Genomic DNA, 9,749 nt, shown 5'->3' on the forward strand with positions numbered 1-9,749 from the left:
GTACCCTGGGGCACACCTTCGTATTGCTGAAAAGAGGCAGAGTGAGTGGTACCAAGTCGCACCCAAAAGGAACGACGAGAGAGGAAGCTGCGGAGAAAGAGGAGATGACCACGAAGGCCAAAAGAATGAAGTTGTGATAGAATATTATATCGCCAAGTGGTGTCGTAAGCCTTTTCCAGGTCAAAAAGGACAGCAACAACGGAGGTCTTCGCAGCAAAAGCAGTACGGATATAGACCTCCAAGTTCACCAGAACATCTGTCATGCTGCGGCACTTGCGGAAACCAAATTGAGAAGGGGAGAGGAGGTGATGGTGTTCCATGAACCACATCAGACGAACGTTAACCACACGTTTAAAGAGTTTGCAGACACAACTTGTGAGGGCAATAGGGCGAAAGTCTTTAGGGGAAGTACCCAGAGACCCCGGTTTCCGAACAGTGAGGACAATGGCATCGAGCCAGTCCTCAGGGACTGATGACGGTCCCAGATACAATTATACAGACTCAGTAAATACTGAAACGTGCACGGAGTGAGATGGCGAAGCATCTCATAATGAATACCATTGGAGCCCAGCGCCGTAGAACCGCAGAGGGCCAGGGCAGAACGAAGTTCAGAGAGAGAGAGAAGGGATCATTATAGGGAAGCCGAAGATGAGTGCAGAAATCTAAAGGACGAGACTCAAGGACAGGTTTTCAAAGAAGGAAAAATTGGGGAAGATGAAGACCAGAGCTAACAGAAGAAAAGTGGGAACCCAATTCGAAAGCGACCTGCAACGGGTCTGCCACAAGAGTACCATGGTGGTGAAGGACCGGTGAAACATCGGGAATGAACTTACCCGCTATCTTGAGGATACGCTTCCAGATCTGTGGCAGAGGAGTTTCGGACGTAATTGTGGAGACATAAGATGCCCAACATTCATGCTTAGCCATACAGATGGCCCTACGGTCCACCACACTCGCTTTCCGAAAGAAAAGAAAAAAATCGGCCGTCTGCCGATGGCGGTGCCTCTTCCAGGCTGCACGCTTACAGCGGACAGCCTGAGCACAGTCTGCATTCCACCAGGGAACGCACTTCCGTGGACCCATAAAGGAAGAGCGAGGAATAGAGCAGAGGGCAATATCGAAGACAGTGTCATGAAAAAGGTGGAGAGCACGAGGGAGAGGTCAGGGAGAGCAGCATTCAGGGTAAATACGTTCCAGTCCGCCATAACAAACTGCCACCTAGGGAAGGAGAGGGAAGGGCGAAAAGAGAAAAAGGAAACAGGGATGGGGAAATGGTCACTACCATGGAGGTCATCAAGAATCTGCCATGTGAAATCTAAGGAAAGAGAAGAAGAGCAGAGAGAAAGATCAAGACTGGAAAGGGTGCGAGTCCGAGAGTCCAAATGAGTGGGCTCACCAGAATTCAGAAGAGACAGGTAAGAAGAGAGGATAAACGGCTCAAGAAGGCGGCCTTGGGTGTTAGAACATCACCCCAAAGAGATTGACGACAATTGAAATCACCCAGCAGGAGCAGAGGCTCCGGCAAGGAGTCCAGGAGGTGTTTCAAATCAGGAAGAGAAAGCGGGACACTCGGGGGGAGATAAACGGAACAAACTGTGTACCATTTCCCCACAAAGATACAAGCAGCAGAACAATGGAGAGGCAAAGGAAAAAGTAAGGGGACGATGGGAACATCAGCGCGAATCAAGAGAGCAGAAGAATTAGGAGCCCCAGCAATGGCTGGGGAAGGGGAGGGAAAGTAATAGCCACGAAAACGACCAGGACGAGCACCAAGCATCGGCTCCTGGAGACAGACACAAAGGGGCGAAAACCGCGAAATCAGAAGTTGGAGTTCGAGGAAATTGGCGTAATAACCTCGAACGTTCCATTGAAGAATAGACATCGACGAGAAGAGAAAGGACAACAACAGAGAACAAGGAAGAAACAAAGGCGAAAGAGCAACATAGCACGTTAAAGAAGATCAGGGTCAGCAAAGTCAGGGTTAGGGGGCATGGTTAAACTGAGGAAAGACGGAGGGAAGGAAGCAGGAGAACAGACCAGAGGTGGGTGGGCGTGGTCCGGAGGAGGAGGAAGAGGAGGAGACAATGGGGATGAGCAGTCAAGGACAGCAGCAGGAAGAGGGAGAGTAGAAAGAGGGGAGTGCACCTCAGCAAGGGCAGCAACCGAGAGGGAAGCAGGGGCCAAATAAACCTCCATAGCAATAGCAGGGGGCGCAACCACTGAAATGGGAGGGGAAGGAGCAATAGAGCCAGTAGCAGGGGCCGAGGAAGAAAGCAAAGCCTTCTTACCCACCGGGAAGGAGGAAGGAGAGGAGCCAGGCTTACGCTTCTGACGTAAAGAGACCGGTGTCCCAGCAACTACGTACCAGGCAATGGATTCCAGCGTCTCAACAGGAGAAGCTGAACGAGAGCACACACGACGGCCGTTAGGAGAGCGATGGACATCCGCCTGCACCGACAGGCGGCACTGAGAGTCAATAGATGGAGGAGAAGGATGGGAAGGAGGATCGGAGGGAGACGAGGAAGAAGACACAGGAGACATGACAGACCGGGTAGAAAGAAGGGGAACCCCAGACAGAGGACCAGGAGGGGGACCCTTCGGGACAGAACTCAAAGGAACAGAGGAGAGGGCAGTGGGCGTATCAGGGTCCAAGGCCCGGAAACGATTGTGAGTCTGAGGAAGGTGGGAAGGACGAGGAGAGGAAGAGCGCAACACGCGAGCATAAGAGACGTTAGCATAAGGCGGGAGCCAGCGAACCTTGCGCCTCACCTCGGGAAAAGATAAACGCTTCCGGTGCTTCAAGTTGTGGATGGCCGCCTCAAGTTTGTAATGGATACAGGCACGGGAGAAGGTAGGATGGGCCTCACCACAGTTGAGGCAGCGAGCTTGGGGAGAAGTGCACTCCGACTTAGAGTGACCTTCACCCCCACACAAAGAACAGAGAGAGACAGTCCGAGAGCAGCGGAGGGCACCATGCCCAAACCTCCAGCACTTGTTACAAAGCCGAGAAGAAGGCATATACCTCTGGACAGAGCACCTGGCACCAGCAAGAATGACAGAGGATGGAAGGGTCCTACCATCAAAGGTGATCTACACAACTCGAAGGGGTTGACGGCGACGACCACGAGGGGGACGAGTAAACGAGTCTACCTTGTGATGGTGTTCTCCCATTATATTTCGCCCAGCCAGCTGTAAGAGTCATATCCACTTTACTCGAACGTTCTCTACGTTCCGGGGAACAATTTACCATATGTGGGAGCATGAAGTGTTGTCGCGTTGGGAAGAAAATGGCAAAAGAAGAGTGTTTTGGCCAGTGGTTTAGGCCCTTTAGGACACCAAGATGGCGCTGGACCCTACATTTTCCCGCCAATACGTTGTGACGTCACTGGCACCAGATTGGTCAAGAACAGTGACGTGGCACAGGGAGCCAATGAGAAACGCCCCTGGCAAGTATGACGTAACGAGTGCAGGGGGGTCCGGACAGCGCGGGCCGTGGCGCCAAGGAGTTTGACACGACACGTCGAGGAGGTCGGATGTGCGATAGGGGGTCCTGTCAGTCTGACAGTTTTCGCCCCAGATCTGGTGGATTTACGCTTCATCCTGTAGTCTGCAAGCACCCTGTGAGGTCTTCCTATATTCCATGTGTTGGACCGAAGATGGAATTGACTAGAAATGAGCAGCAAGTGATCCAGTGACAGGTGTGTTGCAAGAAGTGAAGTCTGAGCAGTGACGTCCGGGACGACTGTGCAGTTTCACCAGTTTAGGTGACGACGTAGCGGCTGGGCCAATCCGCTGAGAGGCAGGAGAAGAACGAAGCTAACTGGGAATCAGAACGACTGCAGCCGAGAGAAAGGACTGCTGACGTAGTTGTGAGGAGAAGTCGACGGCCAGGAGACCGACTCCAACCCTTCAAGAGGTTGTGGAGGAGCACGGGCCAGCAGAGGATAGAGCACGGTGAAGACGCGTTTTTGAGTGTTGATTGGGTTCCTGGAGGGAGCATCAGTGTGTGTGTGGGGGCATTCCCTACAGCGAGTCGAGAGCCGGGACCGGGAGCGACAATTCAACTCTCAATAGAGGACAAGTCCACATCATTGAGGTGGAAGTAGGTAATTCAGTTTTCCCTCCCCATTCCCCTTTAGTCAGCTATTTAGCCAGAGTATCTTCTATGTCGTGAGCAGGGCTCACCAATGTCTATGTCATAGTATCTTATCTTGAGATGATTTCGGGGCTTTAGTGTCCCCGCGGCCCGGTCGACAACCAGGCCTCCACCCCAGGAAGCAGCCCGTGACAGCTGACTAACACCCAGGTACCTATTTTACTGCTAGGTAACAGGGGCATAGGGTGAAAGAAACTCTGCCCATTGTTTCTCGCCGGCGCCCAGGATCGAACCCGGGACCACAGGATCACAAGTCCAGCGTGCTGTCCGCTCGGCCGACCGGCTCCCAGGCTAGTAAGACACAGTTGTGCAGAGAGATGCTGTAGAGAGCTCTCGCGAAATATATATGTGGTGTGTGAGTGCCCTGTGATTTATCGAAGAGTTTGCTGTATTGAGGACATTTACATTCATGTGACATTAATATTATAAGTTTGTGCCAGATAATATATATATATAAATGTACCATTTATTAGTACAAGGCTGTGTGCCCAGTATTGACTCATTATTACTAATATTGATGAAATGATCTATATATATATATATATATATATATATATATATATATATATATATATATATATATATATATATATATATATATATATATATATATATATGTCGTACCTAATAGCCAGAACGCACTTCTCAGCCTACTATTCAAGGCCCGATTTGACTAATAAGCCAAGTTTTCATGAATTAATGTTTTTTCGTCTACCTAACCTACCTAACCTAACCTAGCTTTTTTTGGCTACCTAACCTAACCTTACCTATAAATATAGGTTAGGTTAGGTTAGGTAGGGTTGGTTAGGTTCGGTCATATATCTGCGTTAATTTTAACTCCAATAAAAAAAAATTGGCCTCATACATAGAGAAAAGGGTTGCTTTATCATTTCATAAGAAAAAAATTATTGTAAATATATTAATTCAGGAAAACTTGGCTTATTAGGCAAATCGGGCCTTGAATAGTAGGCTGAGAAGTGAGTTCTGGCTACTAGGTACGACATATATATATATATATATATATATATATATATATATATATATATATATATATATATATATATATATATATATATATATATATATATATATATAATATATATAATATATATATGCTGGAGTATTGAATAGTATTTTCATGTGTACAATGATTTACTGTGTTTATTGCCATTGAAGTAATTTACTGTGTTTGGGGCCATTATAGTGGTTTACTGTGTTTTTTCGCCAGTATAGTGAGCTACTGTGTTTATGGACAGTATTGTGATCTACTGTGTTTAATGCCAGTACAGTGAGTTACTGTGTTTATTGCCATTATAGCAATCTACTGTGTTTGTGGACAGTATAGTGGTCTACTGTTTTTATTACCATTGTAGCAATTTACTGTGTTGATTGCTAGTATTGTGGTTACTGTGAATTTGGAGAAATAAGTGCTTAACGCCAGGACAACAAGTACAGAGAGAGAGTATACAGTGAAGGGGCGTGGCAGCTGGGAGTATGCGGCGGTGGCGGAGTGTTGCCATCGCGTAGCGTTCCTGATTTATGAAGAGTGATTTGCTGCCATGTACTTCGTTGCCTTGTTGTTGATCCAGAGCTATAATACTTTAATATTTTAAGTAAAACACAAAACCACCTTCGTGTTTGTGTTATCCCTCCATAACTTGTTGCTATTGAGATTATTGAGTCCATATAGAGATAGAGTGATTGAGATATATACCTGCCTGTTACCAGTTTTATTTAGTGTGCTCTCTGCCACTACCACCACAATTCCACAATACCACTGACGTGTTACTAGACACGGAGAACACCAGCTGGCGACCTTTCAGTTAGCAGTAGAGCCCTTTGTTGGGGCGGGCACACATTCAAGAGAGTAGATCATGTTCCCACTCGTCTCCAGGCTATAAGGCCGGCCGGAGATAGACTGGGAAACTCTCCAGGTGAACAGTGGCACTTCGAGAATGGAGTGAAGACCCGCAGGGCTACAGTACGTAACAGTTACCACTACTAGTACTTGGTGAAGACTGGTGAGAGGGAGAGACACATCAACATTGGCGATATTGCCAGGATTTAAGTCCGAGATTAGTAGAGTAGCCCCGACATTGGCGACCTTGCCAGGATTTAAGTTCGAGATTTAGAGTAACCCCGACAACCTGGAGGACAGAATGGCCTTGGGCATCAAGGATATGCCAAATGTCATCGTGGCAGTCCTGCAGATTCCGAACACCGGTTACAACATGGGGCGGGATGAGAATAGTGCCAACACTGGCCTTCAACCGAGCATTCTTTGAGACCCGAACAGGGATCTCGCCAAGGCAGGATAAGGCAGCCAAGCGGGAAGCTGCATCCTGAGAAGGAGCAGCAACAACACGTGTACCGAGACGAGTGGGGTTGAAGGTAACAGACACATCCACGGAATCAACGAGATGCCGATGGAGGGAGAAATCGCCAGGAGGTGCAGAATCAAGAGGGAGGAGATCAATGTATTTGGCCCATGAATCAGGACTAAACAAGGCCTGATACGCATCAGTACAGGAAGGAAACGAGCGAGTGCGGCCGTGGCGCTGACGGCGTTGAGAACCCCCAGAGAGAGAGGGGTCAAAAGGCGCAGTAGTCACAACGAGAGACTTAGCCACACCAGGGGACGAAGTGGTCACCACTGGGGGCTCGAGGCTCGACCCAACCACAGAGGAGGGAGGAGAGCTCGGGGAAGAAGTCAGGAAGGGCAAAGGAGCATCACACTCCTCCAGCCGCCCACTAAGCCCCCCTCACGGTAGCAACAAGCTGAGCGGGGAGGTGGGGAGAGGCGGGCAAGATGGTGGTGGTGGTGTGGAGAAGCGGGCAAGATGGTGGTGGTGGTGTGGAGTGGCTGGCAAGATGGTGGCAGTGGTGTGGAGAGGTGGGCAAGATGGTGGCGATGGTGTGGAGAGGGGGGCAAGATGGTGGCGGTGGTGTGGAGTGGCGGGCAAGATGGTGGCGGTGGTGTGGAGAGGCGGGCAAGATGGTGGCGGTGATGTGGAGAGGCGGGCAAGATGGTGGTGGTGGTGTGAGGTGAGCAAGATGGTGGCGGTGTGGAGAGGCGGGCAAGAAGTTGGTGAGCCAAGCCTGATGATAGTAGTGAGAGAGGCAAACAAAAACACTGCATAAAACGATACCCAAGAATGATTGAGGAGCTGAAAGATGCGTTATTTCCCTCCTGGGAGATGAGGAGCGCTCCGTCATGTGATATTAAACCACTGAAGTTCAAAGTCTCGAGATATAGAGTCCAGGAAGTTTCGTCGGAAAGAAGGCCCAGGGAAACCTGGATAAAACCGTACCTATTTTAAACTCTTAAGAAACAGACAAAGTTGGAGAATTTTGGAATTTGAAAGACTAGTTAGGGATAAGCTTTTTGTTTGTCTCTGACCATTATCTGCCTTTGGATCCAGACTTTTTGAATGCATCTCTGTGTTGGAAAGTGAGAAAATCTATTAGATACTTCGGATGAAAATCTTGAACATTATGAACTTTCAGAGAACTGTTATTTCTACCTTATAGTCTTGCCTTGATTATATTTAATGTTTGTTTTCTGATACCTTCAATATCTTCATTTCTAAATTCTTGATTAAATTCAAGTTGAATAATATTTAACTACTTTCCACTACCTTTAAATGTGTTTTCATTGAAGGCATATTTGTAATAGATAAACACTATCAAGAGAATATTGTATAAAAAAATTATATATATACTTTGATGACATAATCCTTATATATGGTTTTACCAATTTAACAAATGATATATTTCAGGTTTTATATCTTAATTGCGGTATTACCCGTCCTCTCAAAAAAGTGACTTCAGAACCCCTAATGGACAAATAACAGGGTACTGTAAATTATAACGGCTAAGGAACAATACCATATAGATAGTTCTTAGAGGGGAAAAGAAAGACCAAAAGGAATAGGAAACTTGCAGCAACAGTAGGTAAGAACCTGATAGCAAACTTTATCAAAGGCTTTTGTGGTATGTTAGGCAACGGGAAAACAATCACAGCTGCCATCACAGGCTGACGAAAAGTGAAGGAAAAGAGAACAGATGTTTAGTCGACCAGACCGGACTTGTGTGTTGGGGAGACTTCATATTTTTGTATTTTGATGTTCAGTAATTGCATAAAACAACATATTGTATCACATAACTGTATCAGAACAGTGATAAGGATGTGGGGGGGGGGGAGGGTAGGGGGTAGGGGGATTTCATGTATTTGTCTGATCTCATGCTTGTAACTCCACAAAAAGGTTTTGCTGTTTAAAATTTATGTACATTATTAACTGACTGTTGTTCAGTTCGACAGTAATAGTTCGAGTATTCTTGTCCAGCTAGGTAATCCAAGGCCGAGTTCTTGCAGGGGGGAATCCAAATCAGAGCCCTGATATGTAATCCAAGGCAGTCCAGGTGTGGGGGGGGCATAGTGCCTAAAGTCCTTGACTAAAGATCAAATTTATAAAAACAATTCGCGGAAGATAAAGAAACTTTCGTGCATTCCGTATTAATTTTTGCGAGTTTTAAATGTATCTTGTGAATAATTACAAATCTGAACATATTTTAATCTTGAAAAATATGTTCCATATCATTGCGTTCCATATCATTGCTTTTATTTGAATTGTGTGTTTGACAGATTGACTGTTTGAAATAAAGGTGTGGATGACAAACTATATTCACAGCAGAGAAATAATATACTATAATTTAAGAATGTAATCATCATATGAGCTTCCATGATCAGAGAAATCATACTTATGTCATCCCCAAAATTTAAAATTAATATTTCATTCAAAAAAATCCTCATCTTCTTGATGAGGATTGGCCGACCAAACTTTCAAATTCTCTTGGCCGCCCAAACCTTCAAATTCTCTTGGCCGTCCAAACCGTCAGGTCCTGGTGGCCATCCAAACCAATATGGTCCCACAAGCATGCCGCCATTCATGTGAGAATAAATCGTTATAAAACTGGGAGTTGGGCTATTTTATTCGAATCAGAACTGAATATATTGATTTGTTTAATATATAATGTGTTAGAATTTATCTCACTTACGAGGCCTAAGAAAATAGTTGTTACTCAGTCCTCACGGTGACGTCACAGATATGACAGTAACGTATAATTCATATGTTAATAACGTGATTAATTCACAAAATACCTAAATTTAAGTATTAATTCGTAGTTAGTCTTAAAGGCTAAAAAATCCTCAAGGCGGTATATTATTAGAAGTATGTTTTAAGTAGTTAATTATGTTACAAGGGAAATATTTCATAATTATAAGTGTAAAATGATCCAGTTATAAATGAATACGTATTATAAAGGGAGGAGCCACTCTTTCTATCTCGGTGATTTTACTGTGTAAACATTATTGCACCCAATTGGAAAAAATAAGAATATAGAAGGAGAAATTTCCAAAAAATTGGAAAATAAGATTTCTGGTATATATACAATAAATTTATTAATGATATAATGCAATTTGTATAACATATGTACAAGATAAAAATGTTGTGTTTATAAAAATTCTGAATGGAGCCAAATTCAGTTTTAGTAATGGTCATCGAGCCAACAGTTCTCATTACTTTAAAAACAA

Source organism: Procambarus clarkii, chromosome 12 (assembly GCF_040958095.1).
Source record: "Procambarus clarkii isolate CNS0578487 chromosome 12, FALCON_Pclarkii_2.0, whole genome shotgun sequence".
In the NCBI taxonomy this organism is placed as follows: domain Eukaryota; kingdom Metazoa; phylum Arthropoda; class Malacostraca; order Decapoda; family Cambaridae; genus Procambarus; species Procambarus clarkii.